This window comes from Hippocampus guttulatus, chromosome 21, assembly GCF_054856545.1.
Source record: "Hippocampus guttulatus isolate MCC_2025c chromosome 21, RoL_Hgut_1.0, whole genome shotgun sequence".
Taxonomy (NCBI): domain Eukaryota; kingdom Metazoa; phylum Chordata; class Actinopteri; order Syngnathiformes; family Syngnathidae; genus Hippocampus; species Hippocampus guttulatus.
This window is the reverse complement of record NC_141281.1, coordinates 951,877-975,703: the sequence shown is the minus strand read 5'-3', so window position 1 is coordinate 975,703 and position 23,827 is coordinate 951,877. Positions and strand designations below refer to the sequence as shown.

The window sequence follows — 23,827 nt, the reverse complement described above, 5'->3', positions numbered from 1 at the left end:
ACAAGGGACTGACGAAGGACTTTGTGGACTGGTGCCAGCAGAATCTCCTCCAGATCAACCCTAGGAAAACTAAGGAGTTGGTTGTGGATTTCTGCAGGAAACAGTCCTCACCAGCACCGATGAACATCCAGGGTATGGACATAGAGAGGGTGACCTCCTACAAGTACCTAGGTGTTCTTCTCAACAACAAACTGGACTGGTCTACGAACATGGACTCTTCCTACTCAGGAAACTGAGGTCTTTTGGGGTTCAGGGGTCACTCCTTAAGACTTTCTATAACTCGGTGGTGGCCTCGGCCATCCATTATGGCATTGTCTGCTGGTCAGGCAGCATCTCGGCCCGGGACAGATAGAGACTGGAGCGACTGGTCAGGAAGGCCAGTTCTGTCCTAGCTGCTCCCTCGACACTCTGGAGGAGGTGGGCAACAGGAGGATGCTAACTAAGCTAAAAGCTATGATGGACAGTCCCTCCCACCCCCTCCAGCCCGCCCTGACAGCACTAGGTAGCTCCTTCAGCCAGAGACTGTTACACCCGCGCTGCAAGAAGGAGAGATACCGCCGCTCGTTCCTACCGACTGCTGTCAGGCTGCTGAAATAATAATATTAATCAAAATAATAATAATTGAATGATGTGAAAAACAATTGTAAATAGCACTGCGACTTATCCATTTTGTATTTGTATTGCACTTAACTCATTGAATACCACCCCTTTTCACTGGAGCAACCCCCTCAATCCCTCACATTTTACAGAATTTTGACTGATTTGCAAGGCCCACAGAATTTTCTGTTCTATGGCTATATATACATGCAACCTGTCAAAAGAAAGGTGAGACTCTCTTCTTTCAGCAGAAAAAAATGTTTGTTTCTATCTTTCTCCGTTCGTTGGCAATCAGCATTAGAAAACTGCTAAGTTTTATGGAAAATGCAGATTTTCTGCAGAAATCCAGAGAAAATGAGCTTTTTGTAAAAGCATGCATTTCAAGCATCATTTCAAGTTTTACACTATTTTTTGCTTTTATGGCAGCTCAAATACCTCAATAATGTGTTTCTCCTACAAAAGAACATTACAAATAATGTTTTTGTCGCAAAATAATTTATTTGCACACAACAAAACTATTGAACTATGAACAAAAGTGCAGCTGTGGAGAAGATGGTTTTTGGCTTCCATCCAGTTTGTCACCACATCGATTCATCCCACCACGTCCAGATGCACGACCTATAAATTATAGAAACATAAAAAGTTGCAAATATATCTTGCTGCAGAGTGAGGTACAATCATTTTATTTACCTTTCTTTCCGCCACCAAAGCGAGGAGTCGTCATCTTTTGGCTTCTGGTTGGACAATCTGTAATTTATAGAAGTATGTACAATTACCACACTTTTATTTTTCTATTTTTTTTATTGTTGCTTTCCACTTACATTTCAACATCTCTCTCACACACACACATACATGCTCCCACACTGCTATTTACACCATTCATTCCACGTTGCTCAGCATCCAATTTGAAATGAAATGGAATATGAATTTAACACTAGTGGTTTTAGCAGAGCTGAGCGGACCAAATGTGTCCTGTTTTTTTGTTTTTTTTAAACCTATGGCGACATGCAAGTCAGCACATTTACGGCGCATATTTTCATCCACATCTGCGAGACGCATCAACCGTACATAAATGATTAGTGTTACTGGCAACTTCATAGTATAGCGGGGAATGTAGCGGTACATAAAAGTGACTGAGGAGGCATAAGAAGTGATGAAGTTTTGAATGGGAACTTGCAAGCTAGTCAGCAGTTACCTCCTCGTTCCAGCGGCTCTGGCGAGGACTCTCGGCTGCTTTCCGTTATGTCCGAAGGCACACATTCGTCCGACATATCGGGATCCATATCGCTCTCCAATTCATCGTTTTCGCCGTCGTCTACGAGACGATTCCAACGAATTGCTGACGTGTGCCCGGCGTCGGCCATGCGAAGCAATGCAGCCTCTTTGCCGTCATCGCTGGAAGTCGCCGGGGAGACGATTTGTGGGCGATGTGGGGCATCGGGAGGCACAAAATGCTCTGCCAAGCGATGATCGCTGACGTGGAGCAAGTTCATCTTCATCAGATGAACTCGAAACTCGGCGTGAGCTATGCGGGCTGCATGTAGCACGCCATGTTTGTGCAGGCCGACGTTTGTTTGACCGGTGCCGCTTTCGATTAGTGACCGAAGCGTCATTTTCTCTTCCACACAAACACCATCTCCTTTGTTGTTTTGTTTCGAGGACGCTTTTATACCGAAAAAAAAATCATTTTTAGTTAGTTATTTCCTTTTCTCCATCGTTGCTAGTTGCTAATGTTCCAATCCACTATCCACATACGCCCCTCCTTCACTGTACGCCCTTTCTACTACTTCTGCGGCGTGATCCTGGTTGATTTTTGCACCACTGCCACCCGATGGCCATTTTTTTGCCATTTAACATTGCCGTCAAGCCTAATCCTGTGGTGAGAAGTTGCATCAGACTCTCTTGCACCCTCCCCCATGAAAACACGTGATTGACGTATTAATACGTCATGGGGAGGGAACGGCTATGCGCAAATTGACGTATTTATACGTCAAAGGGTGTAAATGAGTTAATTGAACGGTGTTTGTTTTTTTCTTCTTTCTACCCACAATCTTGCTGCTGTAGACTGTAAATTTCCCCAGTGTGGGATAATTTATAAAATAAATAAATAAAGGATATCTTAAATTGGACCTTTGGATGTCAAGCAGCTAAGACAAGAAGAGTTCTGATGCTCGAAGACAGGGTAAAAGTGATCAAAATGAAAGATGGAGCAAGCGAAATAAGACATTATCCAAGAAATTGATGTAAGTGAAAGTGAATGCTGATCGTAAATTTCTCAATTTCTTTCCCTTTTTTTCTTTCTACACTGACAATATGAAGTGTCCAATCAGTGTGTGCTCATATTTCTGCACTATTGGAATAAAAATAGAGTACACATACATTTGTGTGTGCGTGTACACATACGTTTGTGTGTGTGGGTGTGTGTGCGCTTACATCTGAGATCAAATTTGCTACAGTGAAAAATTCCCTGGTGTGAAAAATTTCTTGCTGCAAACATGATTTTGTTGTAGAGGAGTTTCACTGTATATGAACAAAACATACTATTAAAAAATTAGGACTGAAAAAAAAACACTGACGGGGAGAGTGGCGGATGGCAGTCATGGAGTAGGACGCACGGCTGCAACGCTGTACTTTATTAGTATTTTGACGAGTTATATTTGTATTTAAAGGCGTTGACGAAATGCCTAAAGCAAACAAAAAGTCGCGTACAGGAGAGTGGACAATGAAAATTGTTGAAGCCTGACAAGACGACAAGATTTTCCACTGTGGGACAACCAAGGGCTAAATTGGTTGAATTGAACTGTATTTGGGTTTTTGTGTGAATATGCTTGGGCATGGGTGTAAGCATGCGTGTGTTGGTGTATACGCGAACAGGTGTATGATTGAGTTTGTCGGGGTATGAATGCGTGTGTGGACAGTTATGTATGATTGCACAGGGGTGTATGTGAGTAAGTGTATTAGTAAGCACTGTAGGAACATGTGGAAAGGTATGTAGGGGAATAGGTATGCGTGAGTATGTGTGTGGGTGTATGTACGTATATGTAGATGTGCGTGTATATGTGAAATGCAACTAGGTGTTTATGCTTTAGAGTATATGTGAGTCAATGCGTATGTATGCCTGTTCGTGTGTGTACTTATGTGTGCATGTATGTATACATAGATATGATCGGGGACGCTTGGACTCCTATGCATAAATGTGTTTGGGGGAGCGACAACTAACGGAGGGCCCTCTACAAGGGAACTGTAGTGGAGGCTTCCCCTCCGAGCCAGCAGAAGATCCTGGCTCTTTTGGGGTCAGATTTGAGACCTCACAGCGGAGTGTTTACTCTGCGGAACTTTCGCAAGTTACTGAGTTTGTTCTTCTCAGATCTTATTCTATTTTTGTTTTTTTCTTTTTCTTCATTAACATGTCAGAGTTCGAGTGGAAAATGGGTCGTTTAAGCAATAGGCGTTGTTTACTTTTTGATGGAAAGTCACAAAATGCCACTTAGGTTCGCTTCGTACAATGTGAAAGGTATCCTAAATCCTATCAAGAGAAGCAAAATTCTGGGCAAAATGGCGAAAGACAAGGTAGACATAATGTTTCTGCAAGAAACCCACCTAAATGACTTGGAACATTTGAAACTCAGAAGACAGGGATTTAAGCAGGTGTTTTCAGCCTCCTACGAGAAAGGACATAGGAGGGGGGTGTCTACTGTTATTTCTACAAAAGTATTATTCGAGTTGCAGTCAGAAATTAAAGACAAGGAAGGGAGGTACAATATGATTGTGGGTAAAATGGAGGGATCTGTTGTGACCCTTATAAATGTTTATGCTCCACCTGGGGCATCGTGGTGGTTCTACCGACATATTTTTGACTTAATGATAACTAAGGCCCAAGGATTGGTCATATGTGGTGGTGACTTTAATATAAGATTGGATTTCAAAATGGACGTGTCACGAACATCACAGCAGCACAATAACCCAGTGGCTGAGAAAGTGGGAAAGATGATAAAGGAGATGGGCATATGTGATGTATGGAGAGAGCTTAACCCAACTACCAGAGATTACACTTTTTACTCAGCGCCACATAATACTTACTCAAGGATTGATTACTTTTTCATGTACAGTAAAGATCTCGGCCTTATCAGGACATGTAAAATTGGAATAATGGACCTATCAGATCATTGTCCAGTTTATTTAGATCTGCAAGTAAAATATAATAAAGGTCCATGGGCATGGAGGCTTAACTTAAATGCACTTAAGGGAAAGATGAGGGAGGAAATAAAAGAGGAAATCTCACTATTTTTGTCAGAAAATGACAACGGAGCGGTGTCCCCAATTATGGTGTGGGATTGACTTCGCAAAAGAAATCCAGACTGGAGAAATTGGAGAAACTCGAAAACTCATTGCAGCAATTAGAGAGACAGCACAAAAAAAACGTTCAATCGGAGGTGGACCAAAAAATTAAGGCAGTTAAAAATCAGATAAAAGATATCTATGATCTAGACGTTCAGAAAAAACTTACTTTCTTAAAACAAAATTACTATGAGGCGGGCAGTAAAGCGACGAGAAACCTGGCATATAAATTAAGGAAACGACAAGCCTAGAGGGTGGTACATAAAATTAAGGATCCTTGTACCAGACAAATTAAACATGACTTCAAGGATATCCAAAGTTGCTTCGAAAGATACTATAAAGATCTCTATTCTCAAAGGGTCCCTGATGATGGGGGAGCTCCCGACGCTATGTTGGAGTCACTCAACCTCCCAATGGTCTCAGGAGATCAAAATGAAGTTCTCATGGCTGAAGTGACTATGGGTGAATTACAGAAGGCTATTTCCCGACTAAAGCCGAATAAATGATGGATTCCCCTCCGAGTGGTACAAGGCTTACAGTGACATTTTATCGCCACTACTACTGAGAACATTCAATTGGGTCCTAGCAAATGGAACCATCCCCCCCTCTTGGAGAGAGGTGATCATTGCTTTGATACCAAAAGAGGGGAAGGACAAAACAGACTGTGCGAATTTCCATCCAATTAGCATCTTGAACCAAGACTATAAACTTTTTACATCGATTTTAGCAAGACATCTGGAATGGATACTTCCAGATATCGTACACTTAGATCAGACCGGCTTTATTAGGCAAAGACAGACTATGGATAACGTCAGAAGAACCCTACACATAATTGCTCATATAAAGGCACATGACTTAGAAGCCGTTTTGCTGTGATTGGATGCGGAAAAGGCCTTTAACTCTGTCAACTGGTCATATTTATATAAGGTACTACGGAGATTTAAATTCAAGGACAATTTTATAAGAACTATACAGGCTATATATGATATGCCAATAGCAAAAGTAAGGATAAATGGAGGATCTACGGATTTTTTCGATCTAGAAAGGGGATGCCGACAGGGCTGCCCTATTTCCCCACTCTTATTTGCCATTTTTATAGAGCCCCTAAGTCAGTGGATAAGGCAGAAAGACGAGATCGAGGGGATAACCGTTGGACAGGATACTCATAAACTAGCCCTATTTGCGGACGATATATTACTATTTCTGGGAAAACCATCTACCTCTTTCCCGGAATTGCTTTCTACGATCAGGGTGTAGGGAGGGTTTTCGGGATACAAACTTAATATACAAACCTCCGCCCCATCTCCAACCTTCCATTTATCTCGAAAATCCTTCAAAAAACTGTTGCTGCTCAACTCCACTCCCACCTGTCCCTTCACTCTCTCTATGAACCCTTTCAGTCCGGTTTCCGCCCCCGCCACAGCACAGAGACTGCCCTAATCCGTATTGTAAATGATCTCCTCATAGCATCTGATCCTATCCGATCCTGGGCAATCGGCCCCCGTCAGGGACTTGCCCCCCCTCCCGGGTCCCACACCCGGCACGAATCCCGTTGGTGTCTTGCAAGGTTCCCCGCCAACATTTCCTTCCCACACCTCCCGCAAGCCACCCTTCTCCCTCCGCGACCCCCATTCGCCCTTCGTTTCCCCCCAGCCCCCCCTCCACGCGCCCCGCCCGCTCCCTCCCTTCTCCCTCCTCCCCCTCATTCTCTCCGTCCACTCTTTCACAGCCTCTCACGTGTCTGGCATAGTTTGCTTTCGTCACCCACCTTTCACACCCTCCGCACTGTCTCCTTTCTCCCTTCTCCTCATACGCCCCTCCCGTGCAACTCCTTTCGTGACTTATTTTATTCCCTTTCGACCCAAACCTCCTCACACACTTCCCACACTCAAACTCCACCTGTTCCTCGTTCCTGCGGTGTATGCGTTTTTCGTGCATGGTTAAACCAGCTCTACTCCTGCATACTTTTCCGCACCCCTCATACCTACATACCAACCCGTCATTCACTCTCCTAACATTCCTTCCCAGTCTCTCCTCGTTCCTACCCACCTCATATCTGTGACCCTTCTGATTTTCCCATTTATACAGGTGATCCATTCGCTCGCTCACTCTCCGCTTCCATCCTTCCCTGTCACTCGTCAATCTTTCCACCTCCGTCCAGTCCATTCCTGCATTCCTCATCACTCTCTTCCAGTACAACACCGTCTTCCTTTTGCGCCCCATCTTCTTCCCTCTTCCTTCCAGTTCCTCCCACCATCCCAGTACCATAGCTTTTGTTAGTCTTTCATTCCCCATACGCATCACATGTCCGATTCTCTGCAACACTCTCCTCTCAATTTTCCATTCAACGGATTTTACTCCCAACATTTTCCTCACATCATACATATTCACTCCCCTTTCTTGCATTTGCCTCAGTGGTTCTCCATTTCTATCACTCCACACATACCTATAGCACCTATCCATCCACTTCTGTAGTTTCCCCACATCCCTCTTCAACCACGTTCTTACCTGACAGTCATACAACAAGCTGCTCTCCACACACGCCTCCACTACTCTCCCTTGCCACCGCTTTGATAGTCGTGTCCCTTTCAGCCACCCTTTCACACTCCCCCATAGCTGTCCCGCCCTTTTGATCCTGTTCTTCACGTCTATCTGAGTCCCAATCCAGCTTCCTAACACTCTAATCTCCTCCCCCTCTTGCGTTCCAAACTCCAGCACCTCCTCCTTGTCCTCATTATTCCTCTCTTCCCACTGCGTCATCACACTTTTCACCCTCCTTACACTTTCGTTCCCACTATAGTAGTGTCATCTGCAAACAAGGCGCTCGATACCCGCACTTCTTTCGTTTCCGAGCTCCCTCTCTCCCAGCCATGTTCCCCTGCGAACGACCCTCCTGGTATCCACCTCCACACCACCATTTTCTCCTCCCTGCCATCTCGGTTCCTCGCCGCCAGTGCCTGCCTCATCACCGCCTGATGGTAGATATTAAAGAGGATCGGCGATGTAGAGCATCCTTCTCGCAGCCCTCTTGCTGGCATCCATCCTCCACTCACTCCCTCCCTTCCCCTCACCTTGTACTCTGTCGTCTCATGCAGGTCCATAATGGTATCCAGACATTTGCCCTTTAGCCCATACCGTTCCAGCAACAACCACAACGCTGGTTTACTCACTCTCGGATACGCCTTTTTCAGATCTAACAGTCTTGCACATGGCCAGTCGTCATCCTTCACCCCTTCCTGAGTCACTCTTCTCTTACAATCTCTTACATCCTCCTGTATGCGTACCATCATCTGCGTCACATCTGCTGTGGACCTCCCTTTCCTAAAGCCCGCTTGGTTTTCATCAAGGAGCCTCAGGTGTTCGGCCCACCAACTCAGTCTCTTCGCTAACACTCTTCCTAACACCCTGCTGCACATACTCAGCAGGCACACTCCCCTGTAGTTGTTTCTGTCATTCCTGTCCCCCTTCTTATGTAACGGTACCATCAGTCCCACTTTTACACTTCTATCCCACTGGTCCGCCCTCTGCTCAAACATCCTCCTCACTATCTTAATCCCCCTTCCTAACACTTCCTCACACGCATTCCGTAAATATCCTATTCTCACCCCATCCTCTCCCGGTGCCGACTCTCGTATCTCCCACATAGCCTCCATGATTTCCTCCCTATCTGGCACCTCATTCATGATCTTATTTGCTTCGCTCGCCCTACAATCGTCCCTGAGATCTACGGCTCCTCGAACCGCCTCCTCAATCACTCTTGGTTCTTCCTCGTACCTCTCTCTCGACACACTTTCAAAATGCTCCCTAAACTCATTTGCCGTCACAGTCGTGCTCCGAGCGGCCGGTTTATCCCTCTTTCCTATCTTCCTCAAACATTTGTACATTTCGCCAATCCTCCCTCTAGAACATGCTTCCTGACAGTCCTCAATCACTCCTTCCCACCAGTCTCTTTCCAGCCTCCTCAGCAACTTCTTCAATTCCTTTCGCGCTTCCTTCACTTCCGCTTTTAGTCTGGTGAGCTCTTCTTCCATCTCCCCCACTCCTCTCCCTCCTCCCCTCACTCTTAGCCTTCTCCTCGCATTCAGTGTCTCCATTATCTTATTCCTTCTGTCTACCCTCTCCCATACCCTCTTCTTTATCTCTTCTATCTCCTCCTCTCTCCCTACCGTCCAAGGGTTGGATATTTCTCTTCTCTCCCTTCCACATACCTCCACTGCTGTTTCCACCATTATTTTCGCCAGCTCCGTCCACCCGCCCTCCTTTACCAGTCCTTCCTTATTCAACTCCCCCAATTTCTCTCTTGTCCTCTTCTCATATTCTCTTTTCTTCTCCTCCACTTTCAACCCCTCCCACTTCGCCTGCACCACTCTCCTCTGGATCCTCTCTTCTGTCCTCCATCTCTTCCACTTCCCATTCACCTGCATACACACCGGCCTGTGATCTGACAGTTCATACTCACTCATAGTCCACATCCTTTTCACCATGCGGTGTCTCTCATTCCCTTTCACCAGAAATCCATCCAACTCATACCATTTTCCACTCGCCATGTGTCGCCACGTCCCCCTCCTTCTAAACCTCATATAGCTATTAACATATGCCAGATCGTGCTCCTGACACCATTCTATTAGGTCCCTTCCGGCTTCATTCATCCTCCCCAACCCATGCCCCCCACACACTCCTCCTATCTTCACATTCGTTCCCACACTTGCATTGAAGTCTCCTCCCATCACCAGTCTTTCACTCCCATCGCCACCTGACTCTCTCGTCGGCATCTCTCCATTTCTCGTTCATCCGTTCCCCAGCTCGGTTGGTAGACTGATACCAGCCTGAGCCCTCCCAGCACCACCGCCACCACTCTCTCTCCCAGCCACTTCTGTTGTCCTTCCTCTATCCACATCCTCAATGCCGTTCCCCTCAACATCACTCCGGCTTTCCTCCCATGAACAAGCGCTACCTGTTCCTCCTCCTCACCCAACCACACCACCCCGGCTTCTTCTGCCTTTAGTTCCGTCATCAGTACCACTTCCCATTTTTCCTTGTTGACTCTTTCTGCCACTCTCCTCAACCTCTTTCTAAATGTCTCTCTCACACTCAGTCGCCTCACATTCCATGTGACTATCACTCGTTCTTCATTCTTACCCCGAACTTCCAGTCTGTCGCCCCTTTCCCGTCCCACCCTTCCCTTCCTCCTGTCTCCCCTCCTTTCATTCCTCTCCCTTCTTTTATCGTCCCTGCTCCTCGCTCCCCTCTTTCTGCCAGGGCCTGGATGGGGGTGAATCCCCACCAGTCTGTCTTTCACCCATCCTCCCACATGTCTTTCGTCCATCCCGCCCTGCTTACGCTTCCTTCTCACCATCCCCATCTCACCCCCTGGGGAACCTTTATCCCCCCTCGTCGCACCACGTGCGGGTCCTGCAAGGGCCCTCGCCTGACTTTTGTTTAAGGAGGGTTGTGGGGCGGCTACTCCCACTTCCCTCCGTTCCGGCGGGGCGAGCATCGGGTGTCTCTCCTTCCGGTGAGGTCCCTTCTCCTTCCCCGTCAGCTGGTAGGTCTTTAGCCGCAGCAGGGGCTCGAGACCCCCGGCGTTCCCCCTCGCGCCACGTGGAGGCATCCCACCAAGCGAGGCCTCATAGCATCTGATTCCGGTTTAGTCTCCATCCTCATCCTCTTAGACTTGAGCGCTGCCTTTGACACAATCTCTCACCCTATCCTCCTCAATAGACTCTCCTCCATTGGTCTCTCCCACACTCCCCTCAGTTGGTTCCACTCCTACCTCACTGGCCGCACTCAGTTTGTCCAGCTCAAATCCTTCACCTCAAAGCCCTCCCCAGTCACCACAGGTGTACCACAGGGATCTGTCCTAGGTCCCCCTCTCTTCATCATCTACCTCCTGCCTCTTGGCCATATCCTCCGCAAATTTAATATCCACTTTCACTGCTTTGCTGATGACACCCAGCTCTACCTCTCCTGCAAGCCAAACTCCATACTCCCACCCCCCTCCCTCACCTCTTGCCTCTCCGAACTCAAAACATGGTTCACAACAAACTTTCCTAAATTAAATGCAAATAAAACTGAAGTCCTCCTTCTTGGCACCAAATCCACTTTATCCAAAGTAAACAGTTTTTCCTTCAACATTGACAGCTCCCTAGTGTCCCCCTCCCCTCAGGTTAAGAGTCTGGGTGTCATCCTGGATAGCATGCTCACCTTCCACTCACATATCAACACCATCACCCGCACTGCTTATTTCCACCTCCGCAATATTACCAGACTTCGCCCTTCCCTCACCCCCCGCACCACTGCTATTCTTGTCCACAGTCTTGTCACATCCCGCCTTGATTACTGCAACGCTCTCCTCTTCGGCCTACCTCAAAAGTCCCTTCATAAAATCCAGCTGGTTCAAAATGCCTCTGCTCGCATCATCACAAAAACATCTTCCCAGCAGCACATCACCCCTGTTCTCCAACAGCTCCACTGGCTCCCTGTTCAACATCGCATCAATTACAAACTGCTTCTATATACATATATGGCCATCCACAACCTGCCCCTCCTTACCTATCCGACCTTCTCCAGGTGCATATCCCCTCTCACTCCCTCAGATCCTCGTCCTCCCTCCGCCTGTCAGTCCCCCCTGCCCGACTGAGCACCATGGGAGCCAGAGCCTTCAGTCACGCTGCTCCAAAGCTCTGGAACAACCTACCTCCGGACCTCCAAAACTGCACACCTCTTTCCACTTTCAAGTCCCGTCTAAAAACACACCTGTTCAGGATTGCCTACAACACATAGCTCTTCCATTTCCTATGTTTTTAAGATTTTATGATTTTATGTCCTGCTTTTATATAATATCTCGTTTACTAATTTTTACATTGTATTTTCTTATTGTCTGTACAGTGTCCTTGGGTGGCATGAAAGGCGCTTTTAAATAAAATGCATTATTATTATTATTATAGGGCAACCCAAGTAAAGATTTTGGCCAATATCTGTAATCCATCCTATAGTGCGAAGTGGAAAGACATTGAATGTCAGGTATCTAGTGATATTCCACGACAAGCAATTATCGGGGACCCTGGTTTGATCGATTGTCTTAAAAGTGTTAACTTGGATAAGAACCTCAATTAAGGTGTGGCACGGAATATTAAAGCAAGACAAAGAAAATAGTCCATATTTGCTTCTAAAATGGATTGGGTATGACTCAGATTTCTTACCAAACAGAATGGATACAGGATTTAAAAAATGGATTGGAAAAGGGTTAAAGATATATAGGGACCTCCTTGAGGTGGGCGGGATGCGACAATTCCAAGATCTTAGAAACAATTTCGGATTGAGTAATCAAGATTTCTATCAATTCTTAGACGAAGCTTAGACATTACTTAGAGAGAACTCTACGCACAGGATGGGTCCAACAAAGTGGTTTCGGCTTAATCAAGATATTCCTACTATCTTATGGGTCAGATCCTGGAAGGGGTACTATATCGAAAATTTACAAAGAGTTGCAGGTACTAGAAGGTGGAGATACAACATATATAAAGAATAAGTGGGCTAAGGAGGGTGGCATTTCAATTCAACTGGAAGCATGGGAGAGAACAATAGCACAGCAATGGAAATGTACATCGGCTCTCTCTTGGAGGGAATATGGGTGGAAGAATGTAGTCAGGTTTTTTAGAGTTCCGGCCCAAGGGACTTCACAAGGAATGAATACAGCCTGTTGGAGATCCTGCGGTAATAGCAAAGCCTCACATTTTCATGTGTTTTGGGAATGCCCGGTCATCTCCAAATACTGGGAAGAGACAAGGATGACTATGGGTAGGATTATGGGAACAGTGGTCCCTCCGACCTTTGAAGCCCTGTACTTGGGACTGGAACCTGACTTTACCATTAACTTTGCCCAGAAATACACCTACAACATCTTACTGTTAGCAAGCAAAAAAGCAATCACAAGAAGATGGCTGACAAAAGATCCCCCAACAGTCAAAGACTAGACTAAGGTGGTTGGGGAAATTTTTGAAATGGAGAAACTGACATTTACTCTTCGAGGCAAACAAGAGAAATTTGAGACATTATGGGAAACCTGGATAAAATTTACGGAAACCTAAGGAAGTGCTTGAGCAGATAGTTGACTTACCCTATTGGCCCCATTCCACTCAAGTTGGTTTATTTTTGTTTATTATTATTATTTTATTTTATTTCATTACTTTTCTATTCATATGGCACAGTGTTCAGGACATTGTATATGTGGGAGGGCAGTAATTGTAACCCGTTTCACAGGGATGTCAATGTATGTATTGAAGATATCACCTATGTTATATGTTTAGCTTAAAACTTTGTATCATAGACAGGTCGACCTTGACTATTAGGTCTCTGTCCTGAACATCCGCTACTTCAAACAAAGAATGTAGTTTGAAGCTGGGGTCCTATCTCCCCTTGAGTGATTAACAGCCCTCCAAGTGTTTTCTTTTGCGTCTCCCACCTTGGGAAAGTTCCTGAAGGCTGTCAAGGTCCCTAGAGGAGGAACTCTTGTCTCGAGATATGGTCTGTACTTTGTCAGAATGCCAAGATTGAACTACATTGACCTTTCTTTGTTTCTGATTTTTACATAAGGGGAAGGACTGCCCGCCCCTAAATTAATATAATTAACATACTATGCCTATATGTACGTGTGACTGTAGTTGCTCGGGGCTTCCTGATGAAATCTGAGACTCACAGGAGCCTGAATCGATTCGTGTTGTGCCCTGAACGTTCAGTAAAACATCTTGCAAGAACTTCTCCATTTCCAGCCTCTGACTTTTGCACATCAACTCAGCCCGAATCAAACGAACACGCGGAGGACCTGGGGAAGTGGAGAACGGTCAAGGGATCCCGCCGTGTCGACAACAACACACTTCCCCCTGTTTGATCATCCTCCAACAATTGGTGACCCCGACGTGATTCGAGCTGATTGTCGGTCAACAGGCAGAATTTCGGCGTGCCATAATTGATAAGGTAAGAGGACATTTATCCTCTCGATTGATTTTCTGCCCTGTTGACTGATATGATGTGATGATTCACGTTTGATTTGAGACCAAATTAGTTTGGGGCTGGTAATTGAGAAACCCAGTTTAAACGTATTACTAGGTGTATTTCGCTCTAATTCTGAGTTCTAGAAATAATAATTCCTCGTTTTACGGTTTAAACCGGTTTAAACGTATTACTGGGTCTACTCCGCTTGAATTATCGAGTTATAGGAGTAATAATTCCTCGTTTTGCGGCTTAAACCAAAGGCCTAAAATAACCGGTAAAGAAGAGAAGTACAAGAGAATAAGAGAAATACAAGTGAAGTACAAGAGAATAAGGAAAAAGGGAAAGGAAAAACTCGTCTTCAGGGAGGTTGTCTCGTTCTGTTAAGAATCCTAGAGACTAGAATTCCTCGAGGAAGACGAGTTGATTTTAAGACAAATACAAGTGAAGTACAAGAGAATAAGGAAAAAGGGAAAGGAAAAACTCGTCTTCAGGGAGGTTGTCTCGTTCTGTTAAGAATCCTAGAGACTAGAATTCCTCGAGGAAGACGAGTTGATTTTAAGACTGATCTTATTTTAGGCGGGGTTGTTTCGTTCTGTCAAGAATTTTAGAAACAGGAATTCCTCAAATTTAATAAGATCATAAAGAGAATACAGGAGAATTCACTTGTAAAGAGGTTCGCGAATAAAGAGGTTCGCGAATACAGATGTTCACGAATAAAGAGGTTCGCGAATAAAGAGGTTCGTGAGTCAGAAGTTTGTGGACAACGAAGTTCACGGATATTAAATACTGCAGTTCGCGAATGAAAGGGGTTCCCGGGAAAAAGAATAAAGGGAGTCACACATTTCAATTTACAGCATAAGGTAGGGCGAGATTGATAGGGAAAGAATTGACCTCCATTTGTGTGACGTTAATTAAATAAATAAGGCCGCTAATAAAATAAAAAGAGGAGGGGAGAAGAGGAGTTTGTAATCTGTGTGTCGTGTCTTTGTTTGTAATCTGTGTGTCGTGTCTTTATTTGTAATCTGTGTGTCGTGTCCTTGTTTGTAATTTGTTTTGTGTTGTTAAAGTATAAAGATGGATGGGGAATTCGATAGGGAGTTGGAGTGGTTCGATACCCGTGTTATTCCGAACCATGGCCGTAGTGTGGTGCTGAGTGATCAAGTGAGAAGTGCATGTAGTGTGTGTGTGGGCGCTTTGCCAGAGAAAAGTAGGGAAGAAAAAAGGGATGAACTGAGAGAGTGGGTGAGAGAATGTTGTGACAAGGGCTGGTTCCCGCCGATGTCTTCGGCTGCGTGCTTGGTGACTCTGATGAAAGAAGTAGAAAAAGCATGTTTGAATAAAAAGGAAAAATTGGAGGAAGATGTGAAAAGAACAAACAAGTTGTCTCCGAGAGGCAGGAAGGTGAGAGGAAGTCTAAAGAAAGTTGAAAAATGGACAAAAAATGCCAGACTGTTGGCAATGGGCTATGCTGTAAAACAGTCAAGAAAAGAATCTCAGACTGAAAGTGTGGGAGTCAAGCAGCTGCCCTCTGCGCCGCCATCCTATTGTGAGTCTGCCGTGGGGCGACAAAGTGTGCCTATTAACCCTTTCACCGACTCACCTTACGCAAACGTAAAACAAATGCTTAAAGATACATCTGTACCAGTTTGTCCTATCTTGTCAGTTTATGGAGGCAGCCTACAAGTGGACTGGGATGGAGTTGGCGCTGCGGGTCGACCACCTTCTGATCCGACCAGACAGACAGCTGCGGACTCGCTGGCTGCAGGAGTCACTGCTTCAATCGACATGATACAAAAAGACTTTGACGAACTAATGAAATACAGGCGTGAGCCGCGACAATTGCTAGACAGAGCTATAAAATTTAAAAGTTTGTTGACAAGACATCAGGAAGTGCCGAGGAATGTTAGTGACGAGCTACTCGCACTCTTAAAAGACGCAGAGGAGAAAGCACACAGACAGGAAGAGGAAGAGATGAGACGCAGCCGTGAGGCTCGAGATGTTATTTTTGAAGAGAGACAGAAGGAGATAGAGGAGGGGGAACGACGGAAGGATATGGCGACTGTGAATACACACCTATACATGTCCCAGCTGCAGAAGGAGATGACTGACATGAAAAGCGAGTTACAGAGCCTTAAAGATACGCATCCAGACTCACCCCTGAGTACATCGCGACACACTGAAATCGACACCTCATTACATGCAGATGCTTCACAGAGCCCACGAGGCATGTACACTCGTTCTATGGGAGGGATTGCTTTACAAGCTCCCATGATATCCAAGGTGGACCCTGTGTCGGGATGTCAAGCAATGTATTATAAACCATTCACCCCTTCTGACCTCAGTCTGATGTTGCAGAAACTTCCTCCCATGCAGAATGGTGGAGAGAGCTGGCTGAAAGCCGTCCAGCGATTTTGCGCTAAAAACAGGTCATCAACCCACTGACTCCTCTCTTTATTCCCAAGTATTTCGGGTGGCTGTGCTAAAAGGGGTTCCCAAATGCGTAGTCCAGTCCATGGAGTCAAACCCTGATCTCCCTGGCGCTGACCACGCTCGCTGGCTGTCTCACCTGAAGCACCATCTACGGAGACATAGTAAAGATAACGAAAAAAAAAAAGAAAAGCGAAAGAACGTTGAATCCCAATTGACTATTATGCAGCTGCAAAGCTTGCAGAAAAAGGAGGAGCCCGTGACTCCACCAGCTGCTAACACCTCATCACCTTCTGTCTTTTCTGAGTGCATGATGTATCAGTCGGGACCATTCAGGGGTCGGAGAGCGCCCCCTGGTGACCAAGGACAATGTTTTAACTGTGGCAAAATGGGCCACTGGGCATGTGACTGCCGAGCCAGACCACAAGGACAAAGATGGGGGGGCAGAGGCAGAGGACAACAAAGGAGCTACGACAGAGGAGGCTACGCACAGTCACATGGCAGGGGAGGCGACAACCAACAATCCTATAACGAGCCACCACAACAGACTGTCATGCCACCTCTGCAACCTGGCCCTCCTCAACCACCAAACCAACAATACCTGCCACCGACTGCCGGTCAATATTCGCAATGATGGGGCCCTGGATCCACTAGCCGCGGTCTGCAGGAACCGATGATCAACTTGACGGTAGGAGGAACTTCTCTACCTTTCATGGTCGACACTGGAGCGCGACATTCCACCGTCATGACCTTACCACCAGAAAGTTCCCTTACTACCGGCGGCATCTCATTAGTTGGATTCAAGGGAGAGGAAACCTCCCTGCACATGACTACCCCTGTCCGCACTCAATGTTACTCACAAATGTTGATGCACTCTTTTGTCTTTGCACCAAATTGTCCAGTGAACCTGTTGGGTCGTGATCTCCTCATCAAGACGGCCCCGATCATAAAATGCAGCCCTGATGGACTCACTTTGGAGTTCCCTGATGGGAACTCCTGCCACTGCTCTACTCAATCTGTCCACACGGACGCTCAATTACAGCTATTCGAGGGACAAGTCACCTCACCTGCAATTGCCTGTGCCACAGCTGACATCTACTGGGCGAGAGTGGACACAGATTCAACTGATTGGAGGAAGGCAGAGAGTTTCTGGACGAAATGGTCGCCTTGGGTTCGCAACCTTCGCACTTATGATATGGTGTCGGACTGCATGCATTGCACACTCTACTATGACAGAAAAAGTGATGAAGTGTACAGTGAAGCATTTAAGGAAGTTGAGGGAAACACGTGGCAATTGAACATGGGCGATTTGTTTGTAGGAAAGCCAGGAGTAGCCTTTTCGGTTTCTCTAACAGACGAACAACAAAAATGGTACATGATGGCAGATCCGTCCGACCCGTGTATGCCACCCTGCCATCCACATGTCTCGCTGATGGTTTCTCCACAACACACAGCCAAGGATCTTGGTCCATTCGTGAGGGAGTGTACGACGGCGACTGATTGGTATGAAACAATACACGAAAACTTGTTGTATTCCAAATCTCTCGATGCCTACTGGATCCAATCTGATGCATTTTATCCCTTTTCAGTTTTTGAACATAATCTTTTGGACAGGCATCATGGCAGAGAAATGACCGATAGTGACCTCGCTGCATCCATGCTTGAACAACTTCCACAGCACTTGTGGGCCACCGACTCAACAGACGTGGGACGATGCAACGTCACTCCAGTCATTTTTCAAATAAAACCCGAGCCGATTTATATTCCACAGTATCCAACTAAAGAATCGGGGCGTCTCAGTATAACAGACACAATAAATGGGTTGCTGGAAGCGGGTGTTCTATGCAAAATTCCGCGTTCGCGATATAACACTCCCATCCTACCCGTAGAGAAAAAGAATACCGGAAAATACCGCATGGTTCACGATCTACGCGCCATCAATGCTGCTGTCTTGACACCTACCTTGCCTGTCCCCAACCCGCATTCAACCTTATCTCAACTTGCACCATCCCACACTCATTTCACTTGTATAGACTTGGCGAATGCTTTCTTTTGCATCCCGCTTGATGACTCCATGTTGGAGTATTTCGCATTCACATGGAATAGTGAGTGCTATTCGTACAACCGACTGCCACAAGGCTTTGTTCTCTCTCCAGGCCTGTTCAATGCCTATTTGAAGCAACTTTTGGCGCCACTAATTCTCCCAGCCGGAGTACTATTGATCCAATATGTTGATGACATTCTGCTGGCTGCTCCTTCTGAAACTGTGTGTGTTGAAGCCACACGATCTCTGCTTGCTCACTTGGCAACGATTGGCTTGAAATGCTCGAAGAGCAAACTTCAAATCGCACGCCCTCAAGTTTCATTCCTTGGGCGGCTCATTTCGAGACACGGGACAGGCATGTCACCTTCACACAAGGATGACATCTTGCACCATCCCAAACCCACCACTGTCAAGCAAATGCTTGCCTTCCTGGGACTTTGTAATTATTCTCGACACCATGTTCCAGACTTCGCTGAACTCACACGTCCTTTGCGCGCCATGGTTAATGACCAAGGCATGCGAAACTTGACTCACTCTCTTACCTGGACTTCTGATGCAGACCAATCGTTTATCAGCTTGAAACAGTTTCTTTCCTCTGCGGCCTCGTTGGCCATTCCAGACTACACCAAAATGTTCTTTCTTGATGTGTCTGAAAAATCAAGCAGTGTGTCTGCTGTGCTTTTTCAGAAAGGGGGAGTTGGTGAACGATACACTTGCTTGTATGCATCCACTCCACTTGACGTATATGAACAACGACATCCTTTATGTGCGGCTTTTGCCTCAGCTCTTGGTCGGCTCGTTCAGAAAACATCGCACATAGTTTTACATCATCCACTCACTATCCGCACATCACACAGCACTGTACAATACGTCACAAGCCAGGCATTCACCATGACAGGAGGGAGACAAAGAAAAATCGAGACAATACTAACCCAACCCCACATCTTGTTTACGCACAAAGGCGTCAACATGGCGGAAGGAATGATGGAAGGAAAACCACACTGCTGCACACAGCGGATAGTGGACGAAAACACGCTCAGAGAAGAACTGTATGAGACACCATTGAATAATCCAGACATGATACTGTTTACAGATGGCTGTTGCTTCAAAGGAGAAAAAGGACTCCAGTCGGGATTCGCTGTGACACGAATGACGAATGACGACTTCACGACGGTAGTAGCAAAAAGACTAACAGGTCCTCAATCAGCACAGAGAGCTGAACTGATTGCGGTTCAAACAGCTTTAATGCTAGCCCAGGGAAAAACTGCCAACATTTACACTGACTCAGCATATGTGCACGTGGTAATACACACGGCTCTGGCTGAGTGGCAACGAAATGATTTTGTGACTGCTGTAGGAACGCCAATTAAGCATCATCAAGACATCCTAGCATTGCGAGATGCCTTAATGCTGCCCAAAGCAGTGGCCATCATTAAATGCAAAGGACATTCCAAACGCTCAGACTTTGTAGCAAAAGGAAATGATTCGGCTGATAAGGCGGCGAAAGAGGCAGCAGGCTATCATCTTCCCACATTGCAACTAATGATCAGTGAGAATGAATTAACCGATAGGGAAAAGGTGAATGAGGATACGGTCAAGTTGTGGCAGGAGCAAGCCAGTCCAGAAGAAAAGAGTGTGTGGAAGTCGAAAGGGGGTGCAAAGAGTGATAATGGAATATGGAAAAAGGATGGGAGATGCATCCCACCACAAAAACAGTTGAAACAGTTGATAAGTGAAGCCCATGGAGTGTGCCATGTAGGCGTGGATGAAACACTGAGACGACTCCACACCCGGTGGCACCCTTTCATGAGAACGATTGTAAAAAGTGAACTACAGGACTGTAGTGTTTGTAGCAGGTACAACAGCATGCCTACGACGAAGCCACCACAGGGCACTCACGATCCGGACGTGACTGCTCCTGGTCAAGTGGTTTCGATGGATTTCACTGACATGATCAAACCAGTGTCAGGATACAGGTATTTGTTGGTAATAGTGGATTCTTTTTCAGGATGGCCAGAAGCCTATCCATGCAAAACGGAAACAGCGAACGTTGTGGCTAAACACTTGATCAATCATTACATTCCAACTCATGGGTTCCCAAAGAAAATCAGGTCCGATAACGGAACTCATTTCAAAAACAAACATCTACAAGAAGTAGAGAGGGCCCTGGGTTTAAAACACTCTTTTGGTTCAGTGTACCACCCACAGTCCCAAGGTCAAGTTGAAAGAATGAACAGGAACATCAAAGAAAAATTAGCAAAAGCATTAGCATCGTCTAAGCTAAATTGGGTACAGGCTCTCCCAATTGCCTTAATGAATGTAAGGATGTCACTAAATTCAGCCAAAGGGTGGACACCATTTGAATGTCATACCAACAGACCGTTTCCGGCACCAACAGCTCCACTGGAGGAATCACAGGTGGAGGGACCGCCTGGGCTGCGACAGCTGACCTTTACGTTCTCCAGCCTGACCGAAAAACAGGCCGATGCTCCACCGCTAATGAATGTTTGTGAACTTGTGTGGTTAAAGGTTCTGAAAAGGAAGTGGTCGGAACCCAGGTGGACGGGTCCATACAAGGTGACGGAGAGGACTTCATCTGCGGTTCGCCTGCAAGGAAAGGGAGACACGTGGTACCACTTGACGTCTACCAGACCAGCTCGAGGCCCCACAGGGATCAGCTTCCATCACATCAACAGCCAGGGAGACCAGCCTGGGACGACTACAACGCCTGACGACTTCGAAACAACGCTCGACGAATCCCGAACAGAGCCAGACGACTCCAGATTGAACCCGGCAACAGACAACGCAGGAGCAACTTCCACCCAGGAAAACTGCAATCCAACAGCAGCTGAGCTCACATCTTGAGAAAAAACAAAAAACAAAAAAAAAAACACACAGCATTCCCAGCGACTCACCCTGAATTCAAGTGGTCTGCCCTAAAATTGTCATCACACTCAAAGTATCCACCGACGATGATCGCCAAGTATTTGATCGGTTTGTTGCTTGTGCAACTCGCATCCACCAGGCGAGAAACTCCCCTCTCGTCGAACGAACGCTGCCCCACTCCCAAAGCTATCACTTATACCACCGTGGGATACGGAGGAAGACTCTCCTCCTCAGCCTCCACCAGAGAGGGCATCTGCTTGCATATGATAGGAAACACCCAAATAACTTTTGAATTTGACGCATGCACAATGTTTTCATGCACTTGGGCGCCGAAGTATAATTATTATCTATCTTCTGTTAAATGGTCATATTACTCAACTGTGGCATACTCCGGTCAGGATTGGCAAATTTCATGTTCCGCCCACCCTTTTCCTTCAGAATGCGGAAGGCTAGCTGACAGTATGACTATGGTGAGAGTAGGGGCTTTAGGTACTGACAATGCACGGTTAGCTCTGACGGTTGACTGGAGGGAAATTAACATCACTAAATTGCAGACCTACACACAGTCATTCTCTGGATCAGACGTAATGTATATCTATCGAAATTGCTTGAATCTTTTGTTGACACCATATGCAGACTCAGTTACATGGTATCCCATTCGCATTTGCCAAACCTTTTCAAAGACAGCGCCAAGACACCGACCAGGAATGGTTCTGACAGACCAGAAGCCTAATGTTCGAGCACAATTTACGGCAGACTTTACCCTAGAAGACACATTTAGTATAGCGACAGGAGTGATTGACCTAAACTCCAATTCATGGATGGAGAGAGCTGTAGCAGCTCGTGAGGCGTACAACGACACTGACTGCTTAGTGTGTATGGTGTCCAGACCAATGATGTATCTATTGACCCCACCAATAGATGACGACCTAGGAGCCTCATGCATTTTACCTGTTATGTCACAAGATGTTCCCCCCCAGTCGTGCCAGAAATGGGACGCGATCCACCCATTATCACCCGCCAGCGCACACGCACCGACATTTAATGCCAGACACATTCAGCTCAACAGCACTTGTTTTCAGAAGGATAGTTCTGCAATGGCGAGACACAAGGATGTAGGCCAGATACCTCTTTCTATGTGCAGATCGGTCGTGACCACGAGCGACTCAGATGGCTCCAACCAACTGACGAAAGGCCGAGCAGACGTGTGGTGGTACTGCGGCAACGGCAGACTGTTCAACGTCCTCCCAGTAGCCTGGACTGGACGCTGCGCCCTGGTGTCGACTATTTACCCCATTTTGGTTGTTCCCCTTACATCGCATAAAGATATTTCCGTTCCACAACCTAGCATTCTTAAGCGCGTTCGCAGAGAATTGAACACCCCTCATCCCTTTTCAAATTCTCCAATATATATCGACGCCATAGGGGTTCCACGGGGAGTTCCCGACGAGTACAAATTAGCAGATCAAGTAGCTGCGGGTTTCGAAAACATTCCCATTATCGCTGCAATATTCCCGATAACTCCGAACAAAAATGTGGATAGGATAAATTACCTACACTACAACCAACAACGACTCGCGAATTTTACCAGGGATGGATTTGAGGCCGTACATGCCCAATTGGCAGCCACCTCCCTGATGACAATGCAAACACATATCGCGGTAGACATGTTACTAACAAAGGAAGGAGGCCTCTGCGCAATGTTCGGGGATCAGTGGTGTACAGTGATTCCTAACAACACTGCACCCGATGGTTCCCTCACCCGAACTCTCCAAAACTTGCGCGCCTTGTCAATTGAGATGAAGTCACACTCGGGAGTAGACACTTCTTTTTGGGACGATTGGATGGCCGTGTTCGGAAAATACAAATCCCTCGTGACATCGGTTTTGATTTCCATAGCTGTATTTTCATCGTTGCTTACGTTGTGCGGATGCTGTTGCATTCCGTGCCTTAGAGGCTGTTAAGGAATTATTCCGCTAGAAGTAGTAGTAGAACATTGTTGAGGAATTTCATCTTGCTATGAGAACTATTGACACTAGTCTCTGTCCTGAACATCTGCTGAAGTACTCAAAACAAAGAATGTAGTGTGAAGTTTAGGTCCTATTTTCACTTGGTTAATTAACAGCCCCCGAGGGTTTTCCTGCCTCCACCACCTCGTATAAATCCCTGAAGGCTGTCAAGTGCCCTCAAAGAGGAACCCTAATCTCAAGATCTGTGACCAACAGCAGTGGTCTATTCTTTGTCATCATATCAAGGTCGAACTTTGCTTGACCTTCTTTGTCTCTACTTTTTGCTTAGTTAGGTTTAATGGTTATGGTGTTATTCCTCTCTGCTAGTTGTGTTTGTTCAGACACTTGAGAGAAACAATGTAGAATGCTGTTAAAGGTGCTCGCTGTGTTTACAATCACCTTTAGTGCCCTCGAACCCCACCGCTCCCAACTTCTTCCAGCCACGCCGGGTTAGATGACATGTTACTTTCTTTGTTTCAGGGATTTGCATGAGAGGCGTACCTCCCCGCCTCTCATTATCATATTGTCTCTA

At 46.2% G+C, this 23,827-nt stretch overlaps 2 long non-coding RNA genes and 1 pseudogene across 3 annotated transcripts; 1 reads left to right on the top strand and 2 right to left on the bottom strand.

The window, feature by feature from the left end:
* Positions 1 to 1,075: 1,075 nt before the first annotated feature.
* On the bottom strand, positions 1,076 to 2,768 carry LOC147186604 (uncharacterized). Of its 2 annotated transcripts, XR_015098936.1 has the most exons (3): positions 1,793 to 2,768; positions 1,288 to 1,344; positions 1,076 to 1,215 (listed from the first exon to the last, which is right to left on the bottom strand). It is a non-coding gene; the product is annotated as an uncharacterized LOC147186604 (long non-coding RNA). The 2 variants fall into 2 exon arrangements; XR_015098935.1 differs by lacking the exon at positions 1,793 to 2,768 and having other exon boundaries at positions 1,288 to 1,789.
* A 12,819-nt stretch (positions 2,769 to 15,587) lies between these two features.
* LOC147186603 (uncharacterized) lies at positions 15,588 to 16,323 on the bottom strand. The gene is made up of 3 exons (XR_015098937.1): positions 16,267 to 16,323; positions 16,003 to 16,017; positions 15,588 to 15,700 (listed from the first exon to the last, which is right to left on the bottom strand). It is a non-coding gene; the product is annotated as an uncharacterized LOC147186603 (long non-coding RNA).
* Position 16,324: 1 nt separating this feature from the next.
* LOC147186602 (uncharacterized) lies at positions 16,325 to 17,155 on the top strand (annotated as a pseudogene).
* Positions 17,156 to 23,827: the final 6,672 nt, after the last annotated feature.